Genomic DNA, 20,257 nt, shown 5'->3' with positions numbered 1-20,257 from the left:
TAGGATGAAACACTTTGGAAAAAGCTTGGTGGCTCTTGTTTCTTGTAAAATCATTGCATGATGATAGTTGCTCTTTACTTATTCCTTCTTCCTTCACTGAAGTCAGTCTTGTTGCTTTTTTGCTACTATCTCCAATCCTTCTCGTCTGACCCTACTTAATGTTGTGGAACTGTCTGATTAAATCTGTGTTGCTATTGAAAACTGACCCTAAATTTGTTTGACATGTATTCTTCTAATTCTTGCTATCTGTCATGGCTACTATGCTAGAACTGTAGAAAAAGACAGTCAGCACATCCAAAATCCCACTAGGTATGGGGAAGTACCAAACGCACTGCGAAAAGGAAGGGAAAACCTGTGTCTTTGAAGAGGGAAGATAGTGACCCCTGTCCGAACCTACTGCTGGTCCCTGGGGTCCTTCACCACCCTAGATAGGTTCCAACTATGCGCCGAGCCGGATACCTGACCCTAGGTATCCCTAATGCTGGGCTCTAAATAGGGAACGGTTGGGATGAGCTGTTTGTCAACCCCATTAAACAACTATAGAAGACACAAGGGGAACACACAGGGGGAAAGTGCACAAACTACTTATCTACAGATGACAAGTAGTTCAGCACAGTTTTCAGGAATAATACTACAGAGGAGTACAAACCATCTGCTCGCAACCTCAGCTTGAAGGAACTGAAAATATCATCAGCACCAGTCCAAAGAAGGAAGGGGTATTTAAACACCAAGGTAAAACTGACAGCTGGGTGGAAGTCGAGCTCCTGCTGGGTCCAAAAGGGAGAGAGATGAATCCAGCAGGAAAGCTACCTATACCAATGAATATTGACAGCAGGAACAATGGAAAGTCAGGGAGCATTCTGCGCAGCCAGACGCTGTGATCTTCTATGGCTAGAAACCACATGACTGTCTGTCACACATGACACACCTGTGACATATACATTGATCTAATGCCGGTAGGCAAACATTTTTACAACTAAACATGAGGTTCTTAGTTTAACATTCAGATCAGACTGTATGAAGTCCACTGCGATGTCACAGCGAACCTCTGAATGGGTCCCTAACTTGTAGTAGCCTTAAAAGGTGCGGCTCAATGTGCCAATTACCACCACAGTAACAGTGCACCAGCAAGGAGGGTGACTTGGTGCCTCACAACACCCATGCTGTAAGGCTGAGTCCCATGGCATAAACTGTCAATCAGTGACTTCCAATGAGGTTTAGGCCAAGTCCAGATCCCAAACTGAACTTTATCTAAAGTCCAACTGAACCTGCCGAACTGAACTTCAATGGGTCTGCTCATCTTTATATATTACACTATTCTCCCAGGTGTGAGGTAGCAGCGTTGCTTGGGCAAAAACGTGAGGCAGTGAGGCAGCAGCGTGTTCACACCAACAGTCTATTTATTGTTGCAGCATAAATAGATCCAATTTCCCACTGTCAAAGTCTCTTCCGGATCACAGCCGGTGCATATAGACAAATTCTTTGCATCAAAAAGTCTTGTTACAACCAGGAGTTCCCTCCGGGGCTTCATTCCAATAAATTTCTGGGATATGCTCGGGTGGAGGAAACTCGTTTTTTTCATGTGCTCCAGGGAAATACCCTGCCCCCTTATGCATCTCTACGGGCCACAGGGAGAGAGGTTTCCTGGATAGAATATATGCAGCTGAAATCGTTTCTATCCAACCAGGACAGGGAGAGGAAGTTGAGGACCCCCCCTACTCCATTTGAGAAATTGTTCTTGCAGGGTTCGTCACCTGGGCATGTCATCTCTCTTATTTATAAAATGCTGAACCAGAGAGACATGTCGGACAAACCCAAATTTGTCTATAGATGGGGAGAGGAACTGGGAGAGGACATTTCGGAGGACAGATGGAGCAGGGCGTTTCTGTGGACCCACAAACTTTCTCTGGCTTGTGCCGCCCAAGAGAAAAACTATAAAATTCTCACAAGGTGGTACCAATACCCGACCAAATTGCATGCTATCTTTCCCTCAGTGTCCGACATGTGCTGGAGATATGGTACAGAAAAAGGGTCTATGTTACATATATGGTGGAGCTGTGCTAAATTGCAACCATTCTGGGACTCAGTGTTTTCTCTGTATAAAAAGATGAGTGGGGGTGAGGTGGAGAGATCTCCCCAGGTGGCCCTCCTCTCTATCCTCCCAGGTTCATTCAAGTCACAAAAGAGGGACCTGCTGCGATTTTGTTTAGCGGCAGCCCGTATAATTATTCCCAGATACTGGAAACAGACTAGATGCCCCACGTTAGCTGACTGGGTAGAGGAGATGGCAAACCTCCAGAGAATGGAGGAACTCACAGCTGAACTTAATGGGCTCACGGAAAAATTTATCACAGTGTGGGGACCGTGGATTACGTTCATGGAGTCTCCTGAGTTCACGGTGAGTCTGGCAGGTTATTTGGGATGAGAAATGGTGACATACCTTGTCTTCCCCTCTCCCCACACACTTTTTTCCCCCACCCCCTCTTTACCCTACTTTCTTCACTCTATTTGATTCCTTCTTTTCTAAGCTTATATCTGTTCTTTTTTTTTTTTTCTAGTTTTCTACTTTTTCTTAAATGTTTATTCAATAACTTAAAAGGGGATTGTTTTATGCTGAGAGTGGTCTTGTCAATTATCAGGAAGACATGTTTAGCTGGAACTCTGATTTCTAGTGTATGGATTGTCATGGAGTGTTAGCATAAGGATAGCTTATAGAGTTCCAATGAAATATACAATGTGATGTTATTTTTGTCATTCCGAAACTGAGAGATCACTGTTTATGTTTTATAATCTTTATAAATGTTCAAGATGTATGATTGATTTATAAACTTAATAATAAAACAGATTTGAAATAAAAAGTCTTGTTACCTTAGGACCCCGTTAACCGCAGGGATCTGTGTAAGGTTCTCCTAGGCTCACACTCTTGGCCTGTGTTCACTCCACACAGAGCCAGCCCAGCTCACACGGCGTGTGTTAGCTTCACCAAGCCTGGCTCTCAACTGAGACACACCCTGCTGTGCTCTGCATGATTTTAAACGAAAATGCCGGACATGAGGGTTGCTACAAAACCTGGACTGGGAGGAGGGATCTGTCTCTCTGTTACCCTTTGTGCTATACTCCCAGTAATAGCTATAGCAAACTCAGAGGGTTTCCAGACACATTCTGGGGGACACATATCTTCAAATATTTCCCCTGTCACTGCCTCACACAGGATAAAGGAATATTTAACTTTGTCACATGGATCTTTAGATTACTTCATTTATTCTCCTATTTTAGCTAGCAAGAAGACTTATTACCAGTTAACCTCAGATATAGATGGCTTCCTTCTAGAATCTTTTAATGCTTTAGTCCTCAAAAATCAAGTTATTCCATATCTATGTAGAAAAAGAGAAAGTCAACTCACCTACATACAGTGTTCACTCCTACATGTATATCTCTTCATGGCCGTGTCAGAGCAACACCTGTAGAAGTTATCAAAAAAAGAGGAAAATATCCAGTTAGGACCTTTCTGAACCTTGGATCTTTCTTCCCTTTTTTTTGCGATCCCTTTTCAATAACTTGTTGATTCCTATCGGTCCGTACTTTGTGACTCCAATGATACTGAGACCAAGATTTTGGATCCCAGAGTGCTTTGCAGTACTGTCTTAAATGGACTGGAGATGTGAATGTGTGGCCTGAGCTGTGTTCACTGTCTATGAGACTTATAGAAGTAGCTAAGCGTTCCGCTCGGCCTTCCAATAGACAATAAATGGAGCAAAGACCGTGCCATGTAGGCACGCCTCTGTTCCATTCTGGATGGGGTTTCAAAGTTCTTCTCCAAATTCTAGAGTCAAGTTCTTGAGATATCACTGTGAGTCTGAGCGATCAAATCCCCTGTGATCCCCAAGTTATCCTCCACCATGGACAGGACATATCTTGATGATTTGGGACTAACCCTCTACATCTCTTACCGGGAAATTCAATTGACTACTCAATTTATATTTTAATTGTATGTTTGAAAATATACATTTATACATCTGCAGATTATTTTTATTGTGTAGGAGAAGTCCTAAACATGTGATTGGGGGGAACAATGCGAGGGGGCAAAACTATCACAAGCTCTTCAATTATTTTCCAGCCCATCGGTACATAAGTCTGTCCCTTTGCCTGCAGCCCAGCACCTTCAGTCTGCCGGTTGGTGGGGTCCTGATTATTAAGCGGGCTTTACAAGCTACGATATTTCTAGCAATTGCTAGTGATATCGTACGCAAAAGCACCCGCCCCCGTCGTGCATGTGATATCATGTGATCGCTGCCGCAGCGAACATTATCGCTACGGCAGCGTCACACGCACTTACCTGGTCAGCGGCGTCGCTGTGACTGCCGAAGAATCCCTCCCTCAAGGGGGAGGTACGTTCAGCGTCACCGCGACGTCACCGCGACGTCACCGCGATGTCACTAAGCGGCCGGCCAATCAAAGAGGAGGGGCAGAGATGAGCGGGACGAACATCCCGCCCACCTGCTTTCTCCTTCATTGCGGGCGGGACGCAGGTAAGGTAAGGTTCCTTGCTCCTGCGGTGTCACACACAGCGATGTGTGCTGCTGCAGGAACGAGGAACAACATCTTTAAACAACATTAAAAATTTTTGATTTTGGGACGACCTCTCCATGGTGAACGATTTTCACCACTTTGGAGGACGTTTAAGGTCGCTGGTAAGTGTTACACGCTGCAATACCGTTAATGACGCCGGATGTGCGTCACTAACGACGTGACCCCGACGATAAAACATTAACGATATCGTAGCATGTAAATCCCCCTTTAGTCCATTACTCAGCATCCATTGATCGTGTAGCCTAAGAATTCTTATGTAGAGGATACATTTTCATATATGGCTGCCTTTTATTGTTTAGGTGAAGTCCTAAACGTGCGATTGGTAGGAACACTGCAAGGAGGCCATAGCTATCACAAGCTCTTCAATTATTCTCCAGCCCATCTATATACAAGGCTGTCTTTTTTCCTGCAGCCCAGCACTCTCATTCTGCCGATTGGCGGGTCCTGATTATTAGTCCACCACTCATCATGCATTGATCACATAGCCTAAGAATTTTTATACAGAGGATATGTGTCATGATCCCTCTGTGCAAGGCATCTTGCACACAGGTGATGCTCTGCCACACCTTCCTGAAATTCAGAGCCGGCAGTGACAGGTTTCCTTTGTGCAGAGCATCTTGCATTTGGAGATGCTCTGCTGTGTTTCTCTGAGCACTAGCTGATGGGTTGTTTGACAGCACAGGATTCCATGCGGGTTCTGGGAGATGCTTTTACTCAGGTGTTCCACCTTCCTGGTAATTGCTCTGTTTCATTACTGTGCATCCTTTCCCAGAACTCCACCAGTTGTACTCTGTAGTTCTGCAGTTGTGCTCTTGGCTTGGGTTTGTGTTCTGATCTAAGTTTCTTGACCCCAGACCGTTCATTGACTCCTCTCTGCCAGCTCCCTGTTCTTGTCATTATCTCCTGGTTTCTGACCTCGGACCATTACCTGACCACATCTCTGTCTGCTCCCTGAATCTAATCCGTACTCTCCTGGAATTCTGACCCTTGGCCTGTGACTTGACTGCGTTTCTGCTTACTCTCTGTGTCCTATCATGTCCTCCAGTTTCCTGACCCCAGCTATACTATCTGTAAGTAGTGACTAGCATCACAATATATTTTCATATATGGCAGCCTACATAGCCGCACTAAGAAGCTTGTACATACAGTGTTTGTGTCCTTTCTATTTTTCAGGCAATCCATTCACTCGGAATAATTTCTTGAATTACTCAAAAAAATACTGCCTTCTATTCTCCAAGACTGTCTTATTGTGTGTGATGTTAAGAAGCCCTTTATGAAATCAGTGACTTGGCACACCAGGTCAACAAAGACACATACTGTGGATGGCACAATTCCCAATTTTATTCATTCAGATCCAAATACAGTAGCAGGTGCCATAAAGAACTGTCCAAAATTTCCATTTCAGCACCCTGCATATTTTGTTTTTGAGTTACTTCCCACAGAAAACGACTGGAAAATTACTACCTTTAATTTTCCACAGCCAATTATTTTTCTTCTAACAGTTAACTATTGTTTCCATAACTTCAGGACTCTCCAAAGTTGGTACAATGGGATGTCCGCCTCGCCAACGCTTACAGACCATTTGAATGCACGGCAGGAATAGCACCATGCACTACACGGGGTTATCCATTTGAGGTAACACTTTACCTTTAGGGGAAATTATCTTTTATTTTTATAACAAACATATTTCTATCTCTGGAAAATTCCACAAGATGTGTGTATACTTTGGCAAATCCTACTTTGAAGAACCTCTGAAAGGCAAAGAGAATAAGCTGTTTTTCCAGGTGCAGCTAACACTACAGGCACTGGCGAAATTGAAAAGATGAAGCAATTAACTCTTAATTTTGCTAAGAAGAATTCAAATTCCCTCCACACCCTTCAACCTACAAATATAGTATCACATTAGTAATAATTATCCTTCAGTCAACTCAGTAGAGTTTAATTCGGAAATAATACATTTGTCCATCTTTGAAAATATAAAGTGTTATTATTTTAATTCTTTTATTTTAAATTCAAAAATTTAGTTTGAACTTAAAAGAAACGCAACTGTCCTATATATATAAAAAATCTGATACCTCATAGATACCTTATACATAAAAAATAAATAAAATGCCACTATAATGGGCTGACTCCTAAACACCAGTAAGGAAGTCCTATCACTCTGTGAATTAAAAGTTAAATACAGCAATCCTTAAAAGACAAAATATGAAGGTCTGAGAAAAAAAAAAAATATATATATATATATAGTGTGTTTGTGTATATATATACATACACACATACATACATATTGGCCTTAAAACAGAAAATTAAATATTATAATTGTTATTAATTATTAGTTTACAGATATATAAACAAAAATTAATAATATATAGTAAATGCTATTATTATTATTATTATTATTATTATTATTATTAAGGTTTGATCCAGCACTACAGTTTAAAAAAAAAAATATATATATACAGTATATATAAATCTATATGTATCTGAATATATATATGTGTGTATATATATATGTGTGTGTGTAAGTTTTATTTTCATATACTGTAATAACATTACTAATTATTTTCTGCTTTAAGACCAACATATATATATATATATATATATATATATATATATATATATATATATGTATATATATATATATATTGGTCTTAAAGCAGAAAATAATTAGTAATACTATTACAGTATAATAAAATAAAACCTCATTAATAATATATATATATATATATATATATATATAGTAAAATAAAAATTATAATTATTATTGATATCTATCGATGTATATGTATATATATTTATAGAGAGAGTAAAATAACAACAATAATAATAATAATAATAAAATTAATTGTCTGGTTTAACACCAACACTTTGTTACTGTGTGATTATCTTGGATGGAGAAATCTGTGATTATTTTGTTACTAAATTTTTGTAAACAAAAATAGAGCAAGTATTTTTTTTATTTATTTATTTTTTTTTTTTTACCATAAGCTTGTCTTACTAATCTATATTTATATATAAAATATTTTTCGGTGAACAGGCAAATGTCAGACAACAAAACAATCAACATGATATTGACATTTGACAGTTTACGTAAGAAATGTAAAACTGTTATCAAAAGACTTTAAAAAATATTCTGTATTAAATATTGTAAAAAAAATATAATAAAAACAATTGATGAATTGTTTTGTTGCCTCTAACTTCCAGAAAAAAGGACAAGATACATTTTTATACCGATGACTACAAGCCCCTATGTAAAATGTATTAATATATGACTGCATATATGTGCTTTAAAAGGCACAGAGACACAGATAAAAAGATATATGCGAGTGTAGATATTTGGAAATATTGTGAGAGTTATACAATAATGCTCTTGAAAAAAAATTTTTTTTGAAAAATCTAATTTATAAGTTATAAATGTTTACTAAAATTATATTTATTGAGAGGCCAATTGGTCAAATCTTGGGTACCATACAGGGCACCTAAAGAAGCCTATGAAACAATCCTGCTATATCTCAATGTTTTAAATGTATCTTATATAATAAAATAAAGTATCCTATGTAATAATAAAAAAAGTATAAAGTATATTATATAATAAAAAAGTATAAAGTATCCTATATACTAATAAAAAATAAAGTATCTTATGTAATAATAAAAAAGTATAAAATATCATATATAAAAGTATAAAGTATCCTATACAATAATAATAAAAAGTATAAAATACCTTATATAATAAAAAAGTATAAAGTATCCTATATAATAATAAAAAAGTATAACGTATCATATAATAGTAGTAATAATGATAATAATAATCATAATAATAATAATCATAATATAAAATATCCTATATAATAAAACAAATGTATAAAGTATCCTATATAATAATAATAATAATAATAAAAAAGTGTAAAATATCCTATATAACAAGATTATAATGTATCCTAAATAATAATAATAATAATAAAAGTAAAAAATTATAATGTATTCCGTACAAAGAGTTAAAAAAAAGTGTATTAAAGAAATAGACTGGGAATAAAATCACAAAAAAAAATACAATAAGTCTTACAATTAAGCCAATTTAGCCCAAAAAGTTGATTACTATTTTTTTTTCTTAAGAAATTAAATAATTAATCATCCTTATGTCTGCTCTCCTCTGAATCGCCCTGTAGGCTTTTTTAATTAAAAGCTTGTTTGGCCTAAAGTGATTTATTGATCAATGGGTTTTCTCTCCCAGTCTTTATTAATTCTTAATAAATAATGAACTGTATTACTAAAAAGCATCAATACATTTACTTGTCCTTTGTTAATTGACTATTTTCGTTAATCCTTCACTATTCAATTAAAAAAAAACACAAAACCTGTAGGTACAAAATCTTTGTGAAACGACTTTGTTATATGTATAAAAATAAAAATGCGACAATGAACATGGCTACTAGTACAGTTTCTAAGATTATCTCAACTGGTCGGAAAATTCATACAGTGACAGAATGGAGAGTTATCTGTGCATATATGCTGCTCAATTTCACAAGGCATACTGTATTAAGTGTTCACTTAGAATTAATCAGACTTCTTATGGACTATTAGTAAAATCTCTCACTACTCAGTACAATCTGGGTGTGCAGAGACGGAGTTTAATTCATAAATACAATTGGGCTCATGCTTTTTCACTCCCTTACTAGATTTAAACTTTCTAATACAACCATTCGGTTTCAGATTTTGAAAATAAGTACACCAGCCTCCTCAGGTTAAGAGATCTATTTACAGTGCCTTGAATAAGTATTCACACCCTCTTTGAACTTTTCAACATTTGTTGATAATGCAAACGCAAACTTAAATGTATTTTATTGGAATTTTATATGATATCCCAATGCAAAATAGCAAGTATGTGGGCAGTGTATGGGAAATGATACATGGTTTTCTAATAAACAAACAGAAATCTGAAAACTGTAAGCTGCATTTATATTAAGCCCATATTTGTAAGACCACCTTTCACAGCAATTCCTGGAGCAGATCTCTTGGGGGATGTCTTTTCCAGTTTTGCACATTTAGAGGCTGACATTTTTGCTTGTTCTTCCTTGCAAAATACCTCTAGCTCAGTGAGATTGGATGAAGGCATCTGTGAACAGCAATTTTCTAGTCTTGTTGCAAATTTGGGTCTGGACTGTGACTGGGCCATTCACACACATGAATATCCTTTGACATAAACCATCTATTGTAGCTCTGGAAGTATGATTAGGGTTATTGTCCTGCTGGAAGGTGAACCTACATCTCAAGGTCAAGTTTGTTGCATCCTCTAACAGGTTTTCCTCCAGGATTGCCATATATTTAGTTCCATCATTCTTCCCATCAAATGTCACCAGCTTCCCTGTCCCTGATGAAGAAAAGCCTCCCCATGGCATGATGCTGCCACCATCATGTTTGATGCTGGGGATGGTGTTTTCAGAGTGATGTGCAGTATTAGTTTTCCGGCACACATCGCATTTTGCATCTAGCCCAAAAATTTCTACTTTGGTCTCATCTGATCAGAGGACTTTCTTCCACATTGTAGCTGTGGTCCCTACATGGCTTTTTGCAAACTGAAAACGGGACTTCTTATGGCTTGCTTTTAGAGATGGGTGAACCCGCAGGTATTCGGAGTAGGCCAGTTCATAATCCGACTTGAACCTGATCATCTGCATGGACACCAAGCCCCAAATAAATCTATGGGGACCCAAACATTGTGCTGTAAAATGTTGGTAGAAAGGGCTAGGTGGCTGCAAAGCAGGAAAGTTATACTTTCCAATTCTCAGATGCAGCTGTCACATTGCTTCCGAGTCCACTCATTAGCTCTCATGCATATTCATAGCTTCCACTGCCCACCTTCTGTGACAGAGTCTGTCATTGGTTGTAGTCAGACTGCCCGCATGCAGGCATCTGTGATTGGTTATGGATTGAATAAATAAATAGTTGGAAAAAATGAGGTAAGGTCCCCCGTATATTGATACCCAGCACAGATAAAACAGACAGTCATAGGCTGCAGCCCAGAGCTGTGTGAGTTATCTTGGCTGTGTATCAAAACCCCATGCGACTTTTTAAAAATTATTGAAATAAATAATTAAGAAAACTGGCGTACACTCGCCCCCAATTTTGATGCCTAGTCAAGATAAAGTGGACAGCTTTGGGTTTCTATTCTTAAGCTGGGGAGGGCCATGGTTATTGGGCCCCTCAGCCTAAAAACAGCAGCCCGCAGCCACCCAGAATTGTCGCATTCATTAGATGGGACAATTTAGTCTGTTTACCCTGCTCGTCAGCATTGCACTTGGTGCGGTGGTAATCGGGATAATATAAGGGGTTAATGACAGCTGTGGATTAGTAATGGTTAATGCAAACCGCATTGCATTTTGATGTGTTTTTTTGACAGGAGATGCAGTATTGCTGCAGGAATTTGGTGTATAAATTCCAGCACCAAATCTGCATCTCTTGGCAAACCCCCCCTCCCATATTTTTCTCCTGGCAGAAAACTGCACAAAAATGTGGTTTTGATGCAGTTTCGTTGCAGTTTTCTGCCAGCTGATGCAAATTTTGTGCAAAAATCTGGTGCAGACATTTCTGCACCAAATCTGCATCTCCTGCCAGAAAAACTGCACCTAAACTGTGCTTTTATGCCAAGAGATGCAGATTTGGTGCTGAAATTTATACTCCAAATTCCTGCACCAAATCTGCATCTTCTGGCAAATTAAACGTATCAAAACGCAATGTGGTTTCTTACCCGGAGATGCAGATTTGGTGCAGAAATTTGGTGTATAAGTTCCAGCACCAAATCTGCATCTTCTGGCAGAAAACCCACACAAAACTGTGATTTTTATGCCATTTCAGTGCAGTTTTCTGCCAGTAGATGCAGATTTGGTGCTGGAATTTATACACCAAATTTCTGTACCAAATCTGCATCTCCTGGCAAAAAAATCACACCAATACCACATCAAAACCACATCATGTTTTGATGCATTGTTTGCCAGAAGATGCAGATTTGGTGCAGGAATTTGGTGTATAAATTCCAGCACAAATTCTGCACTTTGAATCACTTGGAAAATAAACCAAAGCAGTTTTCTACCAGGAGATCCAGGTCTCATTAAACTCAATGAGTTCACCAGAGGTGAGGTCACTGAGTTCACCTGAGGCGAGTTTACCTGCAGTCACAGGTGGGGTACCGTGGTGGGAATCTCCAGCTGTGACCGTAGGTAAATTAAGTGAGATCACTACTCACAGCTGCAATTCAGTCAGTGTCTCCCTGAAGCTGCAGCAGATGGTCATATTCTCTAATGTGCCCATGCGCTGCAACTGCAGTTTTTTGTGTTTAGGTTTATTTTTTTTACTTACAGGTTTAGTAATGGAGAGTCTCATAGAGCCCTACCTATTACCAATCCAGGGTTTTTGTGGCAGCTGTGATTTTTGGCAAATCACAGCTGTCATTTACATTTTATATTACTACCTGGGCAATCGGGATGAGTCGGGTTGTCACATCTAATGGATGTGGCAATTCTGAGCTGATGCGGGTTGCTATTTTTTAGGTTGTGGGGTCCAATATCCATGCTGTTTGATCAACAATGTTCTCAAACAAACCTCTGAGGTCTTCACAGAACAGCTGTAGTTACACTCAGAATAAATTACACACAAGTGGACTCCATTTACTAATTAAGTTACTTCTAAGGGCAATTGGTCATTCAGGATTTTACTTAGGGGTATCAGACTACAAAAAGCATAAATCATTTTTCAAGACACTCTATTTATCTCTACAATTTCTATTGTAAAATCTGGTGAGAGATCTTCTTAAAGCAGGGGTCCCTAATCTGTGGCTTGCGAGTCACATATGGTTTGCGGACCCAAGATGTATGGATTGTGGACTCCAATCAGCCATGAAGAGAAGGTCTCCATATGTTGACTTTTGTAAGTAAGTTGTATAGAAGAGAAGCTCTGAATGTGTATTTACTGGTAGTCAGGATGAGGGGTGAAAATATTATAAGCTGAACATAGGATGAAACTGTTAGTCACAGGAGTTTGTGAAGCTGGATACGATAGTATGGTGAGAGTCCCTGACATGGGAATACCAAATAGGGATACAGTGGGAACCCTAAGATGAGGGCTCAAGGTCTCAGTGTACTTTCTATAGGGATTGGTTTAGCTATCCTCACACCCATAATGGTAATTCTGATTGTCACTACTGGGGGGAAGTTTATGGTACTGGATGTAGCTTGCAACCATCTCACAGAGTTGCATATGCCTCTCAAGGTAAGAAAAGCTGGTGATCACCATCTCAAAAAATATTTGACACCAATCTGTCTATATGTCAAATCTGCATCTCCTGGCAAAAAATGCATCAATATCACATAAAAACCTCATCGTGTTTTGATGCGTTTTGTTTTTTTACTAGATGCAGATTTGGTGTAGGAATATGGTGTATAAATTTCAGCACCAAATCCGCATCTCTTGGCAAAACAAAATGCAGTTTTCTGCTAGGAGATGCAGGTCTGTGAACTCAGTTCATCTGAGGTAAGGTCACTAAGTTCAATGAGGTCATCTGAGGTCATTTTGCCTGCGGTCACAGGTGGGGTACCGTGGGAACCTCCAGCTATGGCTCAGTCAGTCTGCCTGAAGCCACAGCAAGCGGTCATGTTTTCCAATGTGCCCGCATGGCGTGCCTTCTGTATAAAGCAGAGCCAGCATTGTCATGGGACCTCATGTGGATTATTTTGGAAATGGGTGTTTTGGGTTGGAGAAAGAGGGTGTTTTTTTGTATTCTATTTCAAATAAAGGTTTTTCTCAATGATTCTGTTTATTTCTGTTCTGTTTCTGTATTAGTAATAGTTAGGGGCTCATAGATACCTTCCATTACAAATGTAGGGCTTAGTGGTAGCTGTGAGCTGTCATTAACCCTTATATTATCCCGATTGCCACCACACCAGGTCAACAGGGATGAGCTGTGTAAAGTGCCGGGATTGTTGCATCCAATAGATGTGACAATTCTGGGCGACTGCAGGCTGCTATTTTAAAGCTGAGGGGTTAGAATGATGGTCCTCCCCAGTCTGAAAATAATAGCCCCAGTTGTCAGCCTTATCATGACTGGGTATCAAAATTGGGGGGAGGGGCACACACCGTTTTTGAAAATTTATTTAAATAAATTTAAAAAAGCCGCATGCTGACTCTTATTTTGATACACAACTAAGACAAGCACACAGCTGAGGGCTGCAGCCTGTAGTCGTATGCTTTATGTGTGCTGGGTATCATAATATGTGGGGATCCAACACCAATTTTGTAATTAAGTTTTTACATCCCTATAGGGACGCAAATACCGTGAGCTATTCCATGCAAAAAAAGAGACAGTTGCACTCTGTAATGCTAATGCATGCAAACATTGATATTTAGCAAACAAAAATGGCTATTTCAGTATCTGCCCAGTAGCCACATCAAAGTATATCTTGTTAATGAGAACCTACGCTAAACTGAAGCCGCACTCTGGGCTACAAATCTCCATGTGTATAGGCATGTTGGAACCTGCTACTGCAGAATAAAATCACCTGTGGCTAAAGGGGGAGGGGTGCACAGTCAGAGGGCATGACTCCATTATCTAGACAAAAAGACTGATGGTACTCCCAAAATTCAGTCTGAACTGAGTACAACTGTCTTTTTTTTGACTGCGTGATTTTGAGCAGGCAATGAAAACTGGCAAGACCTTATTACCTAGTTCACTAGCAAATTGACAGCAGCCAGTACTAACTAACAATACCTAGAAATGTGATTGACCAGCTAATAGGGAGCAGGCAGTAATAAGTAGCAATAGCTATTTAACTCCTTCACTGGCAACTCTTTTGCAGGCACTGACAAGTACCTATCCTTATTTCTATCATTAAATGCCTGCTGTTAATTTGCTAGTGAACTAGGTAAAAAGGTCTTGGCAGTTTTCATTGACTGCTCAAAATTATGCAGTCAACCACATTTGTAGGTATTATTAGTTAGTACTGCTTGCTGTAAATTTGCCAGTGAACTAGCTAAAAAGGTCTTGTCACTGTTCAGTGTTTGCTCAAACTTACACAGTCAATCACATTTCTAGGTATCATTAGTTAGTACTGCTTGCTGACAATTTGCTAGTGAACTAGGTAGAAAGGTCTTGGCAGTTTTCATTGACTGCTCAAAATTACGCAGTCAATCACATGTCTAGGTATTATTAGTTTGTACTGCTTGCTGTAAATTTGCTAGTGAACTTGCTAAAAAGGTCTTGGCACTTTTCAGTGTTTGCTCAAAATTACGCAGTGAACAATATTTCTAGTTATTGGTACTTTTTTGTGCCTTGACAATGTTGCCAACTCTGACAGGAAATAAATAATTTATCTTTTGTGTCGGGTGTTTGATAGGTGTGGCCGTAGGGCTGCAAAACATCTGTTTGAAAGGAGAGGGGTACAACAACCATGACTGGTAAATCAAGACGAGGTTGTGGTGGAAGAGTGAATAGGTCGGGTGTTGTAGGTGTACGTGTGGGAAATTCTGTTAGTCAAACCTCTAGTGAGCAAACACCGGATCATCCTATCCCAAAAAAAATGAGAACAACTTCCATTACTGGACAGCCTACTCCAATAGATTTCTTTGGCAGCTGCACATTGTTTCACCTTCCAAATGAGGCTGATAAACAACATGTGCTAGAATGGATGGCAAGCGCTGCATGAAGTGGCCTCTCCTCCTCTTCCTGCACCTCAACATCACAAACAGTTAATTCCTCAGAGGTGCCACCCCAATTACACTTGTTCCCCCCGCGTCACAAATCTCAAACCGGCAAACTGACTGTGGGGAACCACACATGGGTGGGTCTGCAGTGCTGTTCACACATTCTATCCCATAGGCATCAGATGTCTGCTCCAAAGTTTCTCAGACTCAAAAGGCAGAAAGCATCTGCACCGATGCCCAAAATCTATGTCAGTTGAATCCTGGCCCAAGCAAAGTAGGATCCGAACAGGATCCCGACCCTCGTCAACTGATATTAACCACAGGGGGTGGAGGTGATGATGATGAGGCTCAGATACTTGGGGCGCATGTGTACTGGTATGTGATGTCAGGTGAGGAAGAGAAGGAGTTGGACAACATAGAGACTGACGATCAAGTTGTAGATCCCATTTGGAGTGAACCCAAAAGCACAAAGCTGTGTAGCTGAGCAGATAATGAGGAGGAGAGGGAGGAGGAAGCCGAAAAGGTTACATTGACAATTACCATAGAAACATGTAGTGATGTAACTATGAGAAGCACTGCATCCTTAGCCACAACTCTAGCAGTGGCCAGCAGCAGTCAATGGTCTGCAGTTCGCAGGAAGGGTTGCCTAGCCTCGGACTTTTTAGAGACCACAAATGAGGACCCAACTTTCATTTATCTGCCAGCGTTGTAAAACATGACTCAGTAGAAGTGAAAATTCAAATAATTTGAATACTACGTGCATGAATTGGTACATGCGCAAGCAACATGCATTACTGTGGAAATCTTGCTGCACTAAAAGTCGTACTACAGGGCCTTCCCTACTACTGGCCGCTAAATCAATCGCGTCTGATGCATCTTTTTCCTCCTGCATCACCGTCGAAACTACTCTCCCACAGGTCCCGGACCGCAGTTTACCTGCTACAGTCGGGGTGAGTGAGAGCCCATCAGCTGTTACAAAAGTGACCATTCCTGGTGTTTTGACCCATGTGGGACACCGAGGCCACATCCTGTATGTTGCATGGACCATACCTTCCTGCTGTGCAAACACACCATGGGGAAATGGGGGGAAATTGATGCCATAGTCCTGCTGTCTGCCTGAAAGGTTTTTAATCTCAAGATTCCAAGATGGGTCTCTAAATTGTCTTTTGTATGTATTGCCAGGGTTCTGGGAGCAACAGGCCTACGCCTGTCACTTATGCATCTCTTGATTGTGTCCAATTAGCCATTTTTCCTTCTTATTGTCATGTGACTCATTAGTGTTACAAGGTGTGAAGGTTGCATCTGATGTTATTGCTTGCAAGCTATCATACTGGTCACTGGAAGATCAATATAGCACCTTACACCTCGTAGCAAAGAATTCTCACAAGGTCTCTGACACTCAACAGCTCTGTGATATCATGGAGGATGGAAAATGATTCCAGTGGCTCCTGTGAGGTCCTAATGAATTCCATGCCCAAGAGAGTTAAGGCAGTGCTTGAAAATAATGGTGGCCAAACAAAATATTGACACTTTGTGCACAATTTGGCCAGTTTCACTTAGGGGTGTGCTCACTTTTGTTTCCTGCAGTTTTGATGTTTTTGATTGGACAATATTTTAATTTCAGTAAATGTAACCTCTTCATGCTGCACGATGAACAAATGACGATTTTCAGTTCTTTACAACCTATAAAATCCTTGCAAACTCTGTTGTGCACAATAGTTTGGAACAGTTGATTATTTGAACATTCTACTGACTCGTTTGCATTGAACATTTAAGAAAATCAGAGAAAAGCAGCCGTTGCATAATAATTTGGAACGTATCCATAGCAAGATTCATCACTTCTCAAAGACTCCTTCATAATGTCCCAGAGCTATGACAACCCTTTTAACCCTTTCCTAAATCAATATTACAGCATCTTATTTTTTAACTGTTACGTATAATGCTTTAAAAGTAGTGACTAATTTACTCACATGGTCGATTAGGTTCTAGATATAATTATATCTATCTTTAACGTACATATTTGAAGGGTGCCTTTTCCCACCAAGTTTAAAATCTTTCCAAAGGTGTTCAATGGGATTTACATCTGGCCACTTCAGAACTCTCCAATGCTTTGTTTTTATTTCCGGGTGCTTCTTGAACTATGTTGGGGGGTCATTGTCCTGCTGGAAGACCCATAACCTAAGACGCAAACCATGCTTTTTGACACTGGACACTATATTGCTATCTACAAGCCATCTTCAAGCCTTTAGTAATCTTCAGATTTCATAATCTCTTGCACAAAGTCAATGCACCCAGTGCCAGAGGTACCAAACAACCCCAAAACATCTTTGATCCTCCACCATATTTGACTGTAGGTATTGTGTTCTTTTCTTTGTAAGCCTCATTACATTTTTGGTAAATAGTACAAAGATGTGCTTTACCAAAAAGCTCTAACTTAGTCTCTTCTGTCCACAAGATGCTTTTCCATAAGGATTTTGGCTTACTCACGTACATTTGGTCAAACTGCAGTCTAGCTTTCTTATGTCACTGTGTCAGCAGTGGGGTCCTAATGTTCTCCTGCCATAGCATTTTATTTAATTCAAGTGTCAAAGAATAGTTTGCACGGACAATAATGTACCTTGAGCCTGTAGGACAGCTTGAGTTTCTTTGGAACGTGATTTGATTGATTGGGGCTACTTATCCACCATCCGGACTTTGCTGCATTGCAACCTTTCCTCAATTTTTCTCTGCTGTCCACATCCATTGAGATTAGCTGAAATGCCATGGGTTGTAAACTTGATTATGGACATCAAGGTCTCTGGAAATGGACTTTAAACCTTGTGATTGTTGATACTTTTCAACAACTTTGCTTACCTCTGCTCTTCAGCCTCAGGTGATTTTAATTCTCCATTTGCAGGTTCCTATTGGCCCATAATTTGTAGGTTTTTTTCACCCAAAGAGAAACATTAGTTTGGTAGGGACCCAACAAAAAAAGAGGTCGCCTAAAGGCCACTTTACACACTGTGATATCGGTACCGATATCGCTAGTGTGGGTACCCGCCCCCATCTGTTGTGCGACACGGGCAAATCACTGCCCGTGGTGCACAACATCGCGCAGAGCAGTCACACATACTTACCTGCCTAGCGACGTCACTGTGACCGGCGAATCGCCTCCTTTCTAAGAGGGCGGTCCGTGCGGCGTCACAGCAGTCACTGAACCGCCGCCCAATAGCAGCGGAGGGGCGGAGATGAGCGGGATGTAACATCCCGCCCACCTCCTTCCTTCCGCATTGTGGCCGGGAGGCAGGTAGGGGAGCTTCCTCATTGCTGCGGCGTCACACGTACCGATGTGTGCTGCCGCAGGAACGAGGAACAACTTCGTTACTGCTGCAGTAACGATAATCGAGAATGGACCCCCATGTCACCGATGAGCGATTTTGCAATGATGCAAAATCGCTCATAGGTGTCACACGCAACGGCATCGCTAATGCGGCCGGATTGGCGTCACGAATTCCGTCACCCCAACGAGATCGCATTAGAGATGTCGTAGTGTGTAAAGCCCCCTTTACTGTTGGCTGTTGGACTTACATAAAGCTGGACATTTGTGTGTGCTAAGTATCTCAATTTTTGAATGGTTTTCATAGCAGTGATGCATGTCTATATTCCAATATTCATTGTTCCAAATGTATTAGCGCTACAGAGTGCAACTCTCTCCTTTGTGTTGCTAAGATTACTATTGAGGACCATAATGGGCAAGAAATCTCATGTAATATTCCCTACTACAGAGTGATGCACGTGATGAACCTGTGGCATTCAAGCATCAGTGTCTGGTCAGGGCTGCAACACAACCATGATTTTTGCATGAAAATACATTTTGCCTACTGTCCAGTTGGGCCATTTCTTTGCATTGTACATGATTGGGGATTTCACACTGTGTGAGAGTCTTTACTTTTAAGCCTGTGAGTTGGAATGATTATTTGGAGATACAATTTCTACTTTTTCATTCAATAAAAGGGCAAAAAACTCTTTGTTAAGGTCAGAAGGTCACATAGCAACAGCACCCATTAGCGTCTAATAAACCTTAAGCCTTTCCTGATTCATTCTCTGCGCTTCTTTTGTCCATGAAGACATCCTAGCCCTACACTATGATGACTGACTCTGATTAATGCAACCACAGCGAGCTGCTCTGTACATGACATCATGCAAAAAGCAACAAGTGGGCAGTATACTAAGGGAAAATAATCTGCTAACCAAAGACTTTAATCTGAAATACTTCAACAATGCCAGGAAATACTGCGAGAATTTTTACCTTGAATCATCTTGTATCATGCTCTCCAAAGTCTACTATACTAGGGAAGAACCTGACCTGCATATATGCATCTTCTTTTCTAAAATCTGCTTGGATTCCAATTCTATCTATTATCTAAAAATGTATAAAAGAAAATAGAAAAGAAAGGAAAGGAAACTGAATAACATAAAAGAAAATCACAATTTTATTTTTTGGCATCCAAGGGGTGTTACTGGATACCCAATTGTATTAATTATCCTAAAATTGTAAAAAAAAAAAAAAAGTGCAAATATAATAGGAAATCACAATCAGTTCTTTTTTAGAATATTTTAACGTTTTCTTAACTAGAAAAAAAATATTCTAAAAAAAAAAAAAAAAAAAGCCAGAAAATAATATACTGGTAGATTTTAGCCCACGTTAAGGCTTTGATTTGAATTTTCACAATAGGCCATTGTAGCCTACAAAATAGTCACCCGAGCACTGAACAACATTACATTGTAATCACATACAGTGGTAAATATTCATGAGAGCTTTGCCTGATTTGATTATAGCATTTATCTGTACTGTAGAATGCAACATTTCCATAAATAAAACAAGGTGTGTTTTGGTAAGATTTCGAAAAGAACACCCATTTTCTTTGGGGATCTGATTAGAGCTCACTTTTCATCCTAAGAGAGGCCCTAAATGTGCTCTTCTTCTACCTAAACAGAT

Source organism: Anomaloglossus baeobatrachus, chromosome 3, assembly GCF_048569485.1.
Source record: "Anomaloglossus baeobatrachus isolate aAnoBae1 chromosome 3, aAnoBae1.hap1, whole genome shotgun sequence".
Lineage (NCBI taxonomy): Eukaryota > Metazoa > Chordata > Amphibia > Anura > Aromobatidae > Anomaloglossus > Anomaloglossus baeobatrachus.
This window is presented reverse-complemented; position numbering follows the sequence as displayed.